The sequence below is a fragment of the Podarcis bocagei genome (assembly GCF_964188305.1).
Source record: "Podarcis bocagei genome assembly, chromosome: 6".
In the NCBI taxonomy this organism is placed as follows: Eukaryota; Metazoa; Chordata; class Lepidosauria; order Squamata; family Lacertidae; genus Podarcis; species Podarcis bocagei.
In genome coordinates this window covers 45,956,219-45,971,389 of record NC_138130.1, presented here as the reverse complement: position 1 = coordinate 45,971,389, position 15,171 = coordinate 45,956,219, and the positions used below count along the sequence as shown (strand labels likewise).

At 43.1% G+C, this 15,171-nt stretch overlaps 2 long non-coding RNA genes across 9 annotated transcripts in view; one reads left to right on the top strand and one right to left on the bottom strand.

Annotated features, from left to right (window-relative positions):
• LOC308589031 overlaps positions 1–184 on the bottom strand; it is a 55,425-nt gene extending 55,241 nt beyond the window's left edge. For 3 of the 8 annotated variants that reach the window (XR_014009031.1, XR_014009032.1, XR_014009033.1), the window contains exon 1: positions 13–182. This is a non-coding gene — a long non-coding RNA (uncharacterized lncRNA). Of the gene's footprint in view, positions 1–12 lie in introns of all 8 variants that reach the window. The other 5 variants (XR_014009029.1, XR_014009030.1, XR_014009034.1 and 2 more) reach the window with 5 other exon arrangements.
• Positions 185–346: 162 nt separating this feature from the next.
• LOC308589039 lies at positions 347–11,322 on the top strand. The gene is made up of 4 exons (XR_014009052.1): positions 347–868; positions 4,410–4,592; positions 5,949–6,036; positions 9,573–11,322. It is a non-coding gene; the product is annotated as an uncharacterized lncRNA (long non-coding RNA).
• The last annotated feature ends 3,849 nt before the right edge of the window (positions 11,323–15,171 follow it).

The window sequence follows — 15,171 nt, the reverse complement described above, 5'->3', positions numbered from 1 at the left end:
TTTTTAACTTACCTCCCGCTGTTTATATTCCTTACTTGCAGGCTGAAATGTAGAACACATACAGGGTGCTCACCACAAGCTTTCTTCCTTTGCAGACCTAAGCGCCCTGCTTAATAATACACTTTGCCTCACCTGACAACACTATTAACTTTCAGCTGCTTCAGGTGGATTAGTAGGCCCGCTCTAGAAAGGGAAGAGGAAGCCGAGCCCTCAAGAACCACTGAGTTCCAGGTGGGATTCCCAGAGTGTCCCACTGGCCATAGAGTTCTTTCAAGCATTCCCCCTGGAATGCCCCACACTTGAGTGGTCAACATGGCGGCAAAAAGTTTTAATTCCAGTTCAGTGGCCAATCCTGCCTTGCAAGGATGGGGCTTGTCTCCTGTTGACTTCAGTCTGTCTTCTGCATTGCAGTGCAGTGATTACGCACATGTAAATCCCTTCATGTTCAATGGGGCTTGCTCCCAAGGAAGGGTAAAAACAATGTAAATAACCGATCAAAACAGAAGAATTATTATTAGCAGATTTAGTTTTGCCGTTTGTTTAACCCACCCCCAATTTTATGCGATCAGGAAACAAATTGCCTTAGTGCTGTTGCTGTTTTAAAAATATTATTCATTTCAATCAATGTGGAAGTGCTTAACTTCATACTACAAAAGCAGCAGCCAAGCACGAGTCAAGCAAATAGGTGGTGTAAACTAGAAGCAATCCTCCTCCCGCCACCGCTTTGATAACAGATACGAAGTTGAGACGCGATTAGGAGGCTGGGCTGCGCCTCCTGGTGGCCACAGAAATAAACGATTATTTTCCGGGGGTGGGGAATGACTACAAATCCTAACGCGAAAAAGCTTCGTACAGGTTTGGAAAGCAGGTTAGTACTGTTGCTTCTTCTGGCACTTACGGAACACTCTGTGTCAATTTTGCTAAGGGTATTCATTTACTAGGCGAGACAAAAATCAGTATTGTCATATGGATGCACTTCTAAATGTGTAAGTACTGTATGGTTGATGTGTTTATTGTAGCATTATTTCACCGTGAAACCTACACAAACCAGGAGTAAATGGCCATATAGACTAACCTAGCTGCGGTCTTACTTGGAAGTGAGTCCCATTCAACTCAACTGGACTTTCTCTTAAGGAGCAGGCATCACTTACAGAGGATTGAGAGGCTTTAGTATAGGGCAGGCATGTCCAAAATCCGTTTCGGGGGCCTAATCTGGCCTGCCAGTCCGTTTAATCCGGCCCCTGTGGCAGTTTATTTCCTGGGGTAAAATCCCAAAAAACCTCAACAACTTCAATCCTAAAAAAAGATCAACTTTGGTCCTTACAGCCCTTCACTTCATCAAATCTAGCCCTCTTTGAAAAAAGTTTGGACATCATTAGTACCACTTAAGATCACTGCATTTAGAAATAAGTGAAAGCTCATGCTGAGCTACAATTCAGAGTTCCTTTCAAGAGCAGCCCTGTTAAAAACACTTAGCCTGCATTTCTATATACAGCTTAAATTTCTTAGTTACCTAAGATTCTCATTGTACCACACAAAATCAAAGAATTGTAAAGATGGAAGGGAGCCCAAGCGTCGACTACTCCAACCCCCTGCAATGCAGGAATCACAAAGCATCCATGACAAATGGCCATCCAACCTCTGCTTTAAAACCTCCAATGAAGTAGAGTCCACCATCTTCTGAGGGAATCTGTTCCACTATTGAACAGCTCTTACTGCCAGAAAGTTCTTCCTAATACTTAGTTGGAATCTCCTTCCTTGTAAATTGAGCTCACTGGTTCAGGTACTACCCTCTGGAGCAGGAGAAAACAAGCCTGCTTTATCTCCCATATTAAAGCCCTTCAGATATTTGAAGATGGCTATCATCTCCTCTCAACTCTGTCACCTCTGTTGGCTAAACATACCCAATTCCCTCAACCATCCTTCATAAGGCTTGGTTTCCACACCCTTTATCATCTTTGTTGCTCCCCTCTGCACACATTCCAGCTTATCAATACCCTTCTTAAATTGTTGGTGCCCAGAATGGGGCGTGGTTCCTCAGATGGAGTTTGACTATGGCAGAAGAGAACATCAAACAAGTGGAAATGTACAACAAATAAATAATTTGGAATTAGCAGGATTTATTGAAGGCAGTAATGGTTAGGAGCATAGCTTTATTTTCCTAGCCTTTTAATTTGAGAGGTTTTGTTGCTGCTAATTTTCAATCTGCTGTTTTATTTTTACACTGTTTTGCTGCCTTGCCTCAATTGAAAGGCAGCACACATATTGATTAAATAAACAAAAGCATTTAACACTGATGGTTAAATTTAATTTCAATTTCCCCACTTTTCAAGAAGTAGAAAAATTCCAGAGTAACTCCACAGTCCCTGTTTCCTAATGAAGAGATGGTGCTGGAGAGTTGACGGCTGCTGGGGTTTTCAATTTGATTTTGTGTTGTGATGTCGGCCATTTTGTACAATTGAGTTGTAGACCAAAGCCTCTGAACAGCACCAGCTTGGCAAAGGCTAGGCTAGGTATTAGCTCACTATTTTCTTTTTATATATATATAAAGAATTTTTATTTATTTTTAATAAGGTATGAACAAAACGAAGTTTCCTCTGTCCCCCACACCCCTTGAACAGAAGATTATCTCACTATTTTCAACTATGTTTTCATTTCCTTGTTCCTAACAGCGCTGTCCCCATTTTACCTGAAATGTGACTTTAGAAATAAGGTGCCTCTGCTGTATTCATAAAGTCCAAACCTTGTTGAGGAATTCAATGTGAATTCCAAATGCCGTGGCTTCCAAACGCCTTTAGACTCCTACTCAGGTAAACCAAAGAAGGCAAATTACAGCTGTGCTATAAACCACTTGAATACTTTTTTTCTGTTTCACATGGGCTTGCAATTCCTGCCCCAAGGTAATAGGAGAAACTGTAAGCTGATTCTCTCAAGCATTTTATCTGATTCCAGATAAATCCTCAAGCACTTGTTCATACATATTCATATGCAGAATCTATTCTTGACTAGTTCCAGTGGGACCATTTCCCCCTGCAATATTTTTCTCTAGCTGTTTGAATTAGTAAAGGTAAAGGGACCCCTGACCATTAGGTCCAGTCGTGACCGACTCTGGGGTTGCGGCGCTCGTCTTGCTTTATTGGCCGAGGGAGCCGGCATACAGCTTCCGGGTCATTCCAGATCTGGCGAACCAGAGCAGAGCACAGAAACACTGTTTACCTTCCCGCCAGAGCGGTACCTATTTATTTACTTGCACTTTGATGTGCTTTCGAACTGCTAGGTTGGCAGGAGGTTTGAATTAGTAGACACTGGCTATTCCTGAAACATAGATGCCATGGATTCCCAACCAGATGGGTGCAGTATACCGTATTTTTCGCCCTATAGGACACACTTTTTCCTCTCCAAAAATGAAGGGGAAATGTGTGTGCATCCTATGGGGCGAATGCAGGCTTTCGCTGAAGCCTGGAGAGTGAGAGGGGTCGGTGCGCACCAACCCCTCTCGCTCTCCAGGCTTCAGGAGAGCCCCACCGCCAGCCCCACAAGCTTGGGGGACAGCAGGGAGGCGCAGCGTGCCTTTCCCGCTGTCCCCCGACTTGGTTAGAAGGCTGGTGGGGGGGAGAAGCCTGCTCCTCCCCGTCGCCAGCCCCGCAAACTCGGGGGACAGCGGGAGGAGCAGCACTCCTCCAGCCCCGCAAGCTCCCAGAGCGATGCCGAAGCTGCACGCAGCTTCGGCATGGCTCTGGGTCCCGTTCTAGGGGCTGGGGGAGGGGGAAGGTCGGGCTTCCCCCTTCTCCAGCCCCGCAAGCTCCCAGAGCGATGCCAAAGCTGCACGCAGCTTCGGCATCGCTCTGGGTCCTGTTCTGGGGGCTGGCGTCGGGGGAAGCCCGAGCTTCCCTCGCCCCAGCCCCGCACCTGGGGGGGGGTATTTTTTTTCCCCTTTATTCCCCCCCCCTCCAAAATCTAGGTGCGTCCTATGGGCCGGTGCGTCCTATAGGGCGAAAAATATGGTAAATAATAAAAATATTATTAAAAATTATTATTGTTTTTTCATTGACTCTATATGGGTAGAACCTGACTGTTACATATCAGACATTTTGGTTAACCAAGAGTATGTCGTGCCTCTGTAACTTTGGTGGCTGCTCTGAAATCACTCCATTTTTCAGATTTAAAAAAATGGTTTCCTAATTTTTTGAACTAATATAGCACAATGATATTTTCAGTATTTCTTTCTACAAATATGAGGGCTATAAAATTTAAAACTGAAAGGTTTTGCATCTTGGAAGCCTTATATAAGTTTCCACTCAATATGTGGTGGACTTTTTAGGTGTTATGCTTCTCATCTTTAAATAGAGATTGATTAATTGTGTAATATTTTAGTGTAACCCCTTAAATAACATGTTTTATATCTCCAGGAGGTCTTGTGTGTCTCTGGTGTTATAAATGGCTTTTGCCAGAGAGAAGAGAGCATAATAAGCTAGAAGAAATTCTCTCTTTCTACTGTGATCAACGTTCACTCCAGAAACATTTTTCTCTGTTACTGAGCAGAGACCTGAGACAAGGGGCTGTCATACTGTGTGGAATTGCCCATCCATCATGTGAGTTAAGATCTATCCACTCTCAGTATTTTGACTTCTCATCACTCATGTGATAAGGTCCCCATTTAGATAAATGAACTACAGAATTATTATTGCGTTAAAGTTGTCCTTACAGATAAATTAAAAATGTTATTACCATTTTTTTGTAATGTTGCATGCACCCTTCTGTAAACTGCGTAATTTAATCAGTGCTAGCAACTGTGTGATAAGCACAAGAGTACGGAGATCCTGAACACATACAGTACAAAATTGAGAACTACTCTCCTGAAGAATAATGAGCCTACATTTGCTCCTCTGTCTTGCTCTGTAGATTGCTTATCTGGTAGAAATGGGGAATAGTGGAGGATATGGTGTATTCTGCTATTTGTAGCTGATAAGTTACATTTTATGAACTTGGTGGCATTGATAATGGAATGCACAAGCTCTTTCACCACAAGTAGGGACAAAATAGCAATGTGCTTTTCTTTAAAACCTGTCATTCTGCTTGCAAAAATCAACAAAGAAGCTACAACTACATCATAAGATTATAGCTCATGGACTTCTTTCCATCTCCCATCAGCCCTGTGGTATCATGAGTGCATGCTGTCTGGAAGTTATTTTCTTCTTACTCCAGACATTGTATAGCATCCTTGAATTCTCCTCATTATTTTCATGTGTCAGTTTTTTCACTACTTTACTTATTCTAGATGGATAGTAATTGCATCATATTAAGGTTTATATATTTCTTTAAAATTATAAGGATCTTTGTGCTGGGACTTATCTGCCTCAAACTAGGATCTTGCCATCTTTTGGTTGACCATCAATCAAATAAGAGTTCCTTTAGAAGGAGGTCAGTAGAGGTTTATAGCATTTTGTGCTATTTGAGTTTATTTACAAAGGCATAGGCTGAGCATAGGTAGAGCTACACAACTTAAAGTTGGGTCATCAAAATGGTGCCAAGGAGCACAATGGTGCCTTTGAGGACTCCCCCTGATCACAGATCTGGTCTTTACAGCATTGCCATGGCATGAAAACATGGATCTTCATTTTTAGTAGAGATTGATTCAAAGCCAGCATCAAATCATAGGGTAGATCTGTGTTGACAGTTGTGTTACCTTACTTGTTGTTATTCAATGTAAAAATCATGAAGATCCATGAGGATCTGTGCTTTGCAACAGTGATTTTGGAGTTGTCAAGCAGCAAATGTGTGGGCAGTCTATCAATGTCAAATTTAATATGATGGTGATATTAGAGGGATTCCATGTTGAAATCTGAAGATGATCCATTTTAATTCTGCTGAATTTGATTTTTGTCCAGACCCCTTGGAAAAGTAATAATGTGTTTTGTGTTCTTTCTCTCCTTCTGTTTGCCTGAAAGAGAGGAGAAATGACCTGGGGAGAAAGAAGTGACGGTGGTACCCTGGGCACTGCTTCCAAACTGCAGATGTGCCCAGGACCCCAAAAAGGTTAGCGATCCTTGGCTTAAACATTCAATCAGCAAATTCCACTACCTCACCCCAGAGAGAGGCAACCAACCTCCCTAAATTCTGTAGATGTACAGAGCTCAAAAACTGAGCTCAGCCCTCTTTGTGTCTCTCCTAGTCTGCTCTATGACCAGAATATGAACCTTAGTATGTATCCCTCAATGCTTGCCTTAAGTCAGAGCTGAGCATTAGACGTTGATAAGATTCATGTGCCAAACTAGGAACTTCACCAACATCACTAATTCTAATAAGGCTGTAGAAGTGTTGGCCTTTAATAGAAATCCTATATATAGTTTTCTCTCTGGAGGAAGGCTGAAAGCACCTTTGCAACAACTACCAAATTACATACAGCACTGAGCTCTTAATCCTTTACTGCATGCTGAGCTAGGGAAACAGGATAAAGAAAGAATACTCACATGTCCTATAAAACCTCTGTTCTGTGACATAGATCTAGGTAGTAGACACTTGTTTCATCTGTAGTGTGGTTCTGTGCATTCATTGACTTTTCCCACACTTTACTGTATTGGTCTCAGATGTGTAGGTAACATTCATTCATTTTTCTACCTTCAATTCCAATCAACCTATCCAAAATGGAGCCTTTAATCAGGTGTATGTAGTATAGTTTAAGACGCTGAAGTAAAAATGGACTTTTCTTCATTTATTTATTTTTCATTTGTTCAAAAATCTGCTATAGAAAGACTTCTTCTTCTATATGCTCGGTAATACAATTTTAAGCCATTATTTCCACCACTTTCACCAGAACAGATATTAAGTTAACTGGCCTGTGACTTCCAGCGTGAAATACCTTCCCCAGGGTTCCATTATTTATTTATTTTTAAAGCCATTACATTCTAGTTCTTATAGTACAGAAGCTGATCTTAGTAACAAGTTACATAGTACTGCAGGTTTTGGGGATTCAGCCTGCATAATGCCCTGAGTTCCTTCCATTTCTCGGGATCCTGTACCCAGCAAGTGTTAAAATCTAATACAGGATTCTATTGCTGAACTATATATGCACCATGATTAGCATTACCAAAGAAGTTGTTCTGTGCCATAGGGCAAATGGGTGGGCCTTCCCTCTCACCTGGCTGGTAGTCAGAAGAACAGTGCAGTTGTGCATGAGCTGAGCAGAAAGTTGAGGCACAGAGCCTTGTTTGATCTGTGCTGGAATCCAGTGCTGTGACTAAGAAAGAAGCAAAATCTCTTGGGGTGTTAATGCTGGGAGCCCCTCCAGCTTATGCTCAGGTTGCATATATGTGTAAACAAACCATATATCCTGGACACCTCTGGTCACTGCTATGGATACATTGCTATGGACCAGAGGAGAAACAACCTCTGGGAGGAGCACAGAGAGAAGAAACGCCATGGCGCATCTGGAGCAGCACAACTGGATGCCTTCATCTGCCCTTGCTGCTGCAAAACGTCTCTCTCGCATCAGTCTCTACAGCCACACCAAGGCATTGCAACCTTCCAATTACAAACTCTTCCATTGTCTCCCAAGACAGATGGATCTCAGCATTCCTGTATGCCACAGTCTCTGTTGACCCTCATTCCAAGGAAACCAGAGCCTGGGTCAGTGCTTGGAACCCTTGGAATCTCTCAGCACTCAAGAGATTGGGGTGGCATGTAATGATAATGTTAGATGATCAGCAATTTCCCATCTGAATTCTTCTAATAACTCTCAAGCAGATGCTATCAGGACCAGTTTTTAATTCATCAACAATGCCCGTCACACACCTAGCTATTTATGTCCCTAATGACCAGGTCACCCACTACCAGGATCACTACCAGGGTGGTTAAGTTCCCAAGGTGCCATTAGTCTATCACTGAATACAGTGCAGTCACCATGTAGGTGCCTGCTGTACTAGAATTTATGTAGAGTCACAAACGCTGTTGCAAAAGGCATTAGGCTCTAAAAAAAGGAGAAAATACCTGAGGGCTCCTACATTTTATGACATGTCGCATTAGTGTCAGCAAAGCCAAAAGTATATCATGGCCAGGCTGTCAGGTTTGAAAGGCTTTCAAATCTGTTCAGGCACTCGTGTCACAGCACAGGTTGTACACTACGGTCAAAAGAGCAGGTATATGATTTTTAATTCCATAATCTATGTGCAGAATGCCACTCACAATTAAATTTCCCTTTTAAAAATATGCTTTTAATGTACATTTCTGATTTAGTTTCCCTACATCTTAAAGGCTGGTGCAATATAGACCCTGGAATTAAGGTAATATAATTTTGTAGAAAGGAAGTATCAAAGCTTCAACTTTGGTTCACTTTTGGCTTCATAATTTCAGAAGGCAGTAGTTACTCAGTAGTTTGAGAAATACATTCTACAGAAGGCTTGGACTCACCAACAGCACAATCCTTTACAAGTGTACCCAGAATTAAGTTTAACTGAATTCAACTGAGCTTTCTCCTAAGCAAGTGGTTATAGAATTGCACTCTTAAAGATAGTTAACTGATCTGAACCCCTGGTGATCAAAATTGGCTCCAGGACTCAAATAATTTACTTCTGCAACTCCTTCAAAACAAGCAAGCAATTTATCTAGAGGGAAGCCAGGAATTTTCTGACCACCTTAATATGAAAAGATGCTGGTACTAGAAAGGCAAATAAGGTGTTTCCAAAAAACACAGACATAACTGCTTGGCTACTTACATTTTTAAAAAAGAAATTTTGTAATAAACTACATAGTTGACCAATATCAATAACATTCACAAATAAGATATACAGGAGCTTCATTTTAACAGACTCTTAAAAGTGGAATACAAAGGAAATCAATGTGTGTAGTATTTACTAACTTGTGTAACTTCCTTCAAAGCAGTTCTTCTCCTAGCTTATTTCATTTTTTCATTGGCATCTGTCACTGGGAAACGGTGATTGCTCCTCCAGTGAATATATCCCCATGATAGTTAAATCCAGTAATGTTCAATGTTGCCCACATAGGGGAATTTCCCCCTCCCCCTCCTGAGGGTCAGGGAATCTTCAGGAAAGGCCTAAGATGCAGGGCAAGGAGGTACAGTGGGAGGGAGGGGAATCAGGTGGAAACAGTTTCCAAGAGTAGGAGCCAGCGGCAGACTTTGGGCTTTAAAATTTCAGTGGTACCCTGTGCAACACCAAATTTAGTGTCCCCCCGCCTCTTGCCTTCTGTTGTTCATCACTGTTGTGGTGCCCCCTGTCGTGTCCTCCTGGCATGGCACCCACTGCAGGCGAACTGGTTGCGCTCCCCTAAATCTGCCTTTGTAAGCGCTTCACTCATGCAGTCTGCATCTGCCTGATTTCCCTGTCCTACCACAGCCCTCCACCATATGCCTTTATTGAGACGTAAACCCTTTTAGGGGCTTCAGTAGGGAAACTTCCTTTGTGTGTGTATCCTTGCAGTCCCATAACATTGGATGCAATTCAAGTCATAGATACTGAGGGGTATCTATGGAGTATCCAAATGTCCAACACCTGTGCACCTGTGATATCTCTAATGCTATGCAATGTTCTTCTCCTACTCCCATGTTACATGCACAGCTTGTGATCAGCGGGGACTCGCTGCTGTGGAATTATCCGCTGAGACTCCAAAAACATCAGTAGGGTCTGCTGGATCAAGCCAATGGCCCATTTAACCCAGCATCCTGTTCTCAGAGTGGCCAGCCATATGTCTGTGGGAGCCAGCAAGCTGGATTCAAGCACATGTAGCTCTGTCTGGTGGCATGGATAAAAGAACAATGGCAAAAGAGATACAGGTGTCTATGTTACCTAGTTAGGTAAAGGATATTGTGTGAGTTCATTTGTTAATTGTGTCTCTTTGATGAACAGAAAGTAATTACTGGAATAACAAGTTGAGTTCCACAGTCCTGTTACCTGATTGTATTATATGAGCTGAAGTGTGAAATGGGGAGGGAAAGATGGGGAACTGGAGAGGATGTGGCTAATGGTTATAGAACCAATTTTGTAACTACTATCCGGGTTTCCACCTCATAAAATCTAATAGAAACAATGGGGAATGTCTCATTACTAGCTCCATGAATGCATTTGGCGCTTGCAGTCCAAGAGTGTGATGAGTAAGAAGATAGGGCAAGAGCAGACTTTTCAGTTTCCTGTGTTTTATGTGGAGGCAATTTACTTTTCTCTTTAATTTGTTATGGAATGTAATTAGAGTCTGTTTCAGAATATGGAAAACAAAAGTGGTCTCCTTGGAGTGCTGTCAGCACTTCAGAATAAGACACTTACGTCCAACCTTATTTATGTCCTCATATATGTGCTATAAAGTTCCAGATTTTCCTGACTTAGCAAAGCATCACACTGTGGCTGAGCAAAATACACCTTGTGTCAGCTACTTGGACTCATTTACTTTGATAGAATGCTTCAGTACTATATCATTATACTGTCCACCATCTCTGAATTACTGCAGGTGAAATAATTAACAATGTGAAAATGTTCACCTGCAAACTAAACATTACAGCTTAAATTCTTAAATGTGAAGGATGCACAATTATCACCATATTTATTGCTATTTGTTTAGCTCACTTTCCACATGGAGATAGTGGTACTTTGCTCTTGCATAATTAATCGTTTTAAGCTTCTTGTTGGATAATGTCGTGACCCTGGAATCTGACTCTCCATCATCAGCGGATGAGGCCAAGGATTTGAAGATAGTATCTGAGTGGAAGAGAGATTTGCCAGCAGAACCGACTCCTGACATCTGTCCTGCCCAGGAAGATCCAGCAGAACAGGAACCAGTGCTGGCAGCACCTTACTGACACAAGGTGGTCATGCACTCCAGATGAGCCCAGAAACGCCCAGCTAAACCATAGTCTCCCATGCAACTTCTAAGTCAGGAGCTACTGAAGCAAGCCAAGCCTCTTTAACACGAAGGGTCTTTGCTTATTGGAGGCGGAGCTACAGCTTGCCACTATACCAAAAATTGATCTTGCTTGTATGACACTTCAGTCTGAGCTTCACAGCTTTGGACTTTCTCTTATCAATGTTACCTTACCGGGACTTGTTTGATTTTGTTTCCCTTGCAGGAACCTGAACTCATGCCTACATTTTCTCCCATTTGGGGCAAGAAATCTATATACAGTGGTACCTTGGGTTACATATGCTTCAGGTTACAGACTCCGCTAACCCAGAAATAGTGCTTCAGGTTAAGAACTTTGCTTCAGGATAAGAACAGAAATCGTGCTCCAGCAGCGCGGCAGCAGCAAGAGGCCCCATTAGCTAAAGTGGTGCTTCAGGTTAAGAACAGTTTCAGGTTAAGAACGGACCTCCGGAATGAATTAAGTACTTAACCATGCGGTACCACTGTAGCTGAAATCACTGCCTGGAGCAGAACTGTTACTAGCTATTATCTCTTCCTTTTTACCACGGCAGGTAATTTTCTGCCACCGAGTTACCTGAAGTGGACGGAAGACAGCAACATGTGGCAAATGCAAGACGGTGAAGCTCAGTAGTCTATGTCCTGTGCAGCTTCCCTGCTATTTTTCTTCACAGACTCTGCAGACACAAGACAATATTTTAATCTTGCTCATATCTCTTCTCTTGGCTTATGTCCAGCTGAACTTCCAACTGGGCCAAACTAGGCATGATGCTAAATGCATTGTTGCATTTAATTGTACATTTTATAAAACTGCAAATAGCTGTCATTGAGGGGAGCAAGATTGGGACCATGACAGGCAGGAATTAACTATTTCTCTCATGGTCTACCCAGTGTTTTTCCCTTTGCAATTTGCATTAGATTTTTGGATTAATGCAGATATCCTTAGTGTCCATTCCTTATTCCAAGGTCTGAATGACCCTTAATGGAAAAACTAAGGATGTGCTGAAGGATATGGCCAGTGTGATTACAGGATTACAGAATTCATTTTTTTTTTATAATAATTTTTATTGCGTTTTTTTTCCAAATTACAGATAGAAAAGAAAGAACATAGACAGTAAAAAGAAAGAAAAAAAAAAAACAGAATTCATTTACAAGGCATTTTCCTGAGCAAACCCAGTAGATGCTAACCAGACATTCCTGCCCCAGCCACTTCTTCAAATGGGCTTCATTAAAATAATGGGCTGATATAGCACAAACCCAGCTGTTATGGCCACAAAGTGTCTTCCTGCTCTAATTACTGATACCAGGGTATGGGCTCCATGTTAATTACAAATATTTGTTTCTCACTTCAGTAGTCACCCTCACTGCCCCCCTGGTGTTCCTTGTACCAACGTTCTTCTCGTGTTCCAATCTTGCAGTTCCTAACTCACACCTGAAACTCTTTTAATTTCATGCCAGAAACTTCTGCAGCACAGTTTTAAAAGATGGAGCTAAAGCATAAGCCAGTGCCTCTGAAGATCTCGTGTAGAATTTTCCATTTGAAATGTTGCATGATCAGTGAGGTGCTATTTCATTCTGAAACATCCCCGAGAGATGAAGGATGTAAGATAGGAAGGAACAGTAAAATGTCATCTTTGGATAAAGGATAGTTGGAAGAGAGGACGAAAATGGGAAGGAGAGTTAATCTGAAAAGAGATATAGTAAAAGAGGATTTGCAGTAGGGTCGGTTGATTGTTTTGAATAAAGTCTGGGCTTTATTTTCCAGCTGGAACTCACCGGAACCCAGTTCCGGCACCTCTCAGGTGGGTGCCATTGCCACTATAAGAGAACAAGGGAGGCATTCATGGCTAGTCCGGCATCTCTTTTCCTAGAATAATAGCACTGAATAAAGTTATATAATGCAACACACATTTCATCAGAAACTACTTTCAGTTACCTAGAAAGCCTGTAGCTTAATTATGGTACCTGAACCACATGTGTAAGCTGGCCCTTAGTTGGCGTCTCCTTCATAAGCTTCCTAGATGTTTGCACTGAAGGTAGAACAATAATGGTGATCATTTGTATGCAGCAGTTATTAAGAAAGAAGGTTGGGGGCAGCGAGAGGAGAAGGGTTACAAGAACATTCTATGTAGGTATGGCTGCCTTCAATGCCATCTATTGTTGTAAACACAATATTATTATTTATTAATTTTGTAGACTACTGTGTACAGGTAGATCTCAGGGTGGTTCACAACAAAAAATTACAATATAAAAAACACACAAAATGCATACTAAAATAAGAACAAAGACAACCCAATAATCCCCCCTTCCACAGCACGTTTAAAAGGGTATTGGATGTCAGTCAGCCAAAGGTCAGGTTAAAAAGGAACATTTTTACCTGGCACCTAAAAGTGTCTAATTCTTATCTGAATTGAGCTTCAGTTTGTTAGCTCTCATCTAGTCCATTATCTAGGCAAGGCTGTTCATCTTAAAATATTATAAGGGCACTAACCCATCGCTTTAGGATAGGAGAGAAAATAGAAATTACGCAAGGGGAGCTGTCCTTTTTTTCAGGAGCAATAAAGGCAATGTTGGGGGACTTGGTGCCCTCAGATGATGTTGGTCTCCAACTCCCGTCAACCCCAGCCATCAAGGCCAGTGTTCAAAGGATGGTGGGAGCTGCAGCGCAAAAATATTAAATGCCTTTGCAGGGAGGAAAGAGGAGGCTCTGCAGGAACACTGAAGAGGAAAAAGCAGCCGCAGACACATCTGCTCTCTGCTTCCTGCAGAACCACACGAATGAATGGAAACACGTCATGAACAATACAAGCCACGGACGTGAGCGCCAGGAAATACTAAGGCAACGAGTTGTTGTTGTTGCTGCTGCTGCTCATTAGCATAAACGCAGCAAACCTCCCTCTCAACAGCCGAATCCGCAGCCGCTCTCCCCTCCCAGCAGGCTACGCATATTCGACCCGCTTATCGCAAAGCCTGACGGGATTTGTAGTCCCGACAGCGAGGGACCGCACAACCCCGCTATAAGCTTCCGAAGCCAAGATTCCTAGAAACTACGAGCTCCCTTCCAGATCGAGTCCCGCTTTCGCAGAACCAGCCCTACAGCCCCGGGATTCGGACAGACGCCGTCTCCTCACGCTGCTCTGAGTTGCTCGGTCATCGCCCGTCTTTTAAACGACCCCTTGTCCACTGTTTCTCAGCTGATCGAGCGTCTCCGCCATACTCTCGCGATACTTTTTCAGCGATTCATGTTCGGAGTTCAAGAGACTGGCGGCTAAAAGGGCCCCAGTCGTGATGGGTTTCAATCTGCATTTCCGGTTACTGACTGCATATCTCTCCCCGCCCTCCCCCGGCCAAGTGTAGTGGAAATGCATAGGGATCAACACCGGCTGGTTTTGGAAAGCTGCTCCGAAAACCATTTTAGCTAAAGGGCGGGGTATAAATGCCATAAGTAAATAAACAACAATGCCACCTTAGCCGTTTCCATTCTTAAGTCCTATTGAATTCAGTGAGGCTCACTTCTAGGTAAGGGTGGGGCGTAGGATAAGTGCAAAATAAAATTTAAAAACAGCTTTCGTGAATATGCTTTAAAACAATGATGCCTTCTACCATAACAAAACGGGTTGCCCCCGCCGGATTTAACACATTATTGGAGGGGAAAGGTTTCTTCTGTACCTTTACAGATGGAGAAGGCTACCCCTGATGAATTTCTGTCTGTCGTGAGGATTAGGCGTGTACAGACTTCATGTCCCCTTTTCAACTTTACGAAGCTTCTTTTCTACTCTGAGGGAAACCGTTGTTTCAAAGCGCTGCGGCAAAGAGCGTTTTCTTAAAAAGACAAGCGGGGGACGGGACGGGGACGAACGACACTTCCCATTGCTGCCTCGCTATCTGTTGGATCTCTACCTGACACGAGGCCTTTCCAAGAGTCGCCGGCGACTTGCCAGCGAGGAAAGCCTTGAATCTGAGGAGAATTATGGCACAATACCCGTGTTTCTTTTAAAACCCAGGCTCCTTTTCTACCTCCTGCGAGGTAGAAAAGAGCGAAGGAGCGACGTTGTCTGTTTTAACCAAGCCGTCTCCCAAATTCCCACCACTCCTGCCCCGCACATGGAGGATTCCTGGAAGTCCAATCTGGGACCGGAAGTGAAGTCTGTTCGGAAGCAGCGGCGGCGACTGGGCCTCCCCCCTCCCCAACATCTCTGTCAAGAGGAGGAGGAGGAGCTGCAGCTGGCCGGGCTTGGTCCCGCCCCTCCCTTCCTTTCAGCCAGTCGGGCCTTTGCTCGAGAATCCCCTGTCGAATTCTTCTGCCTG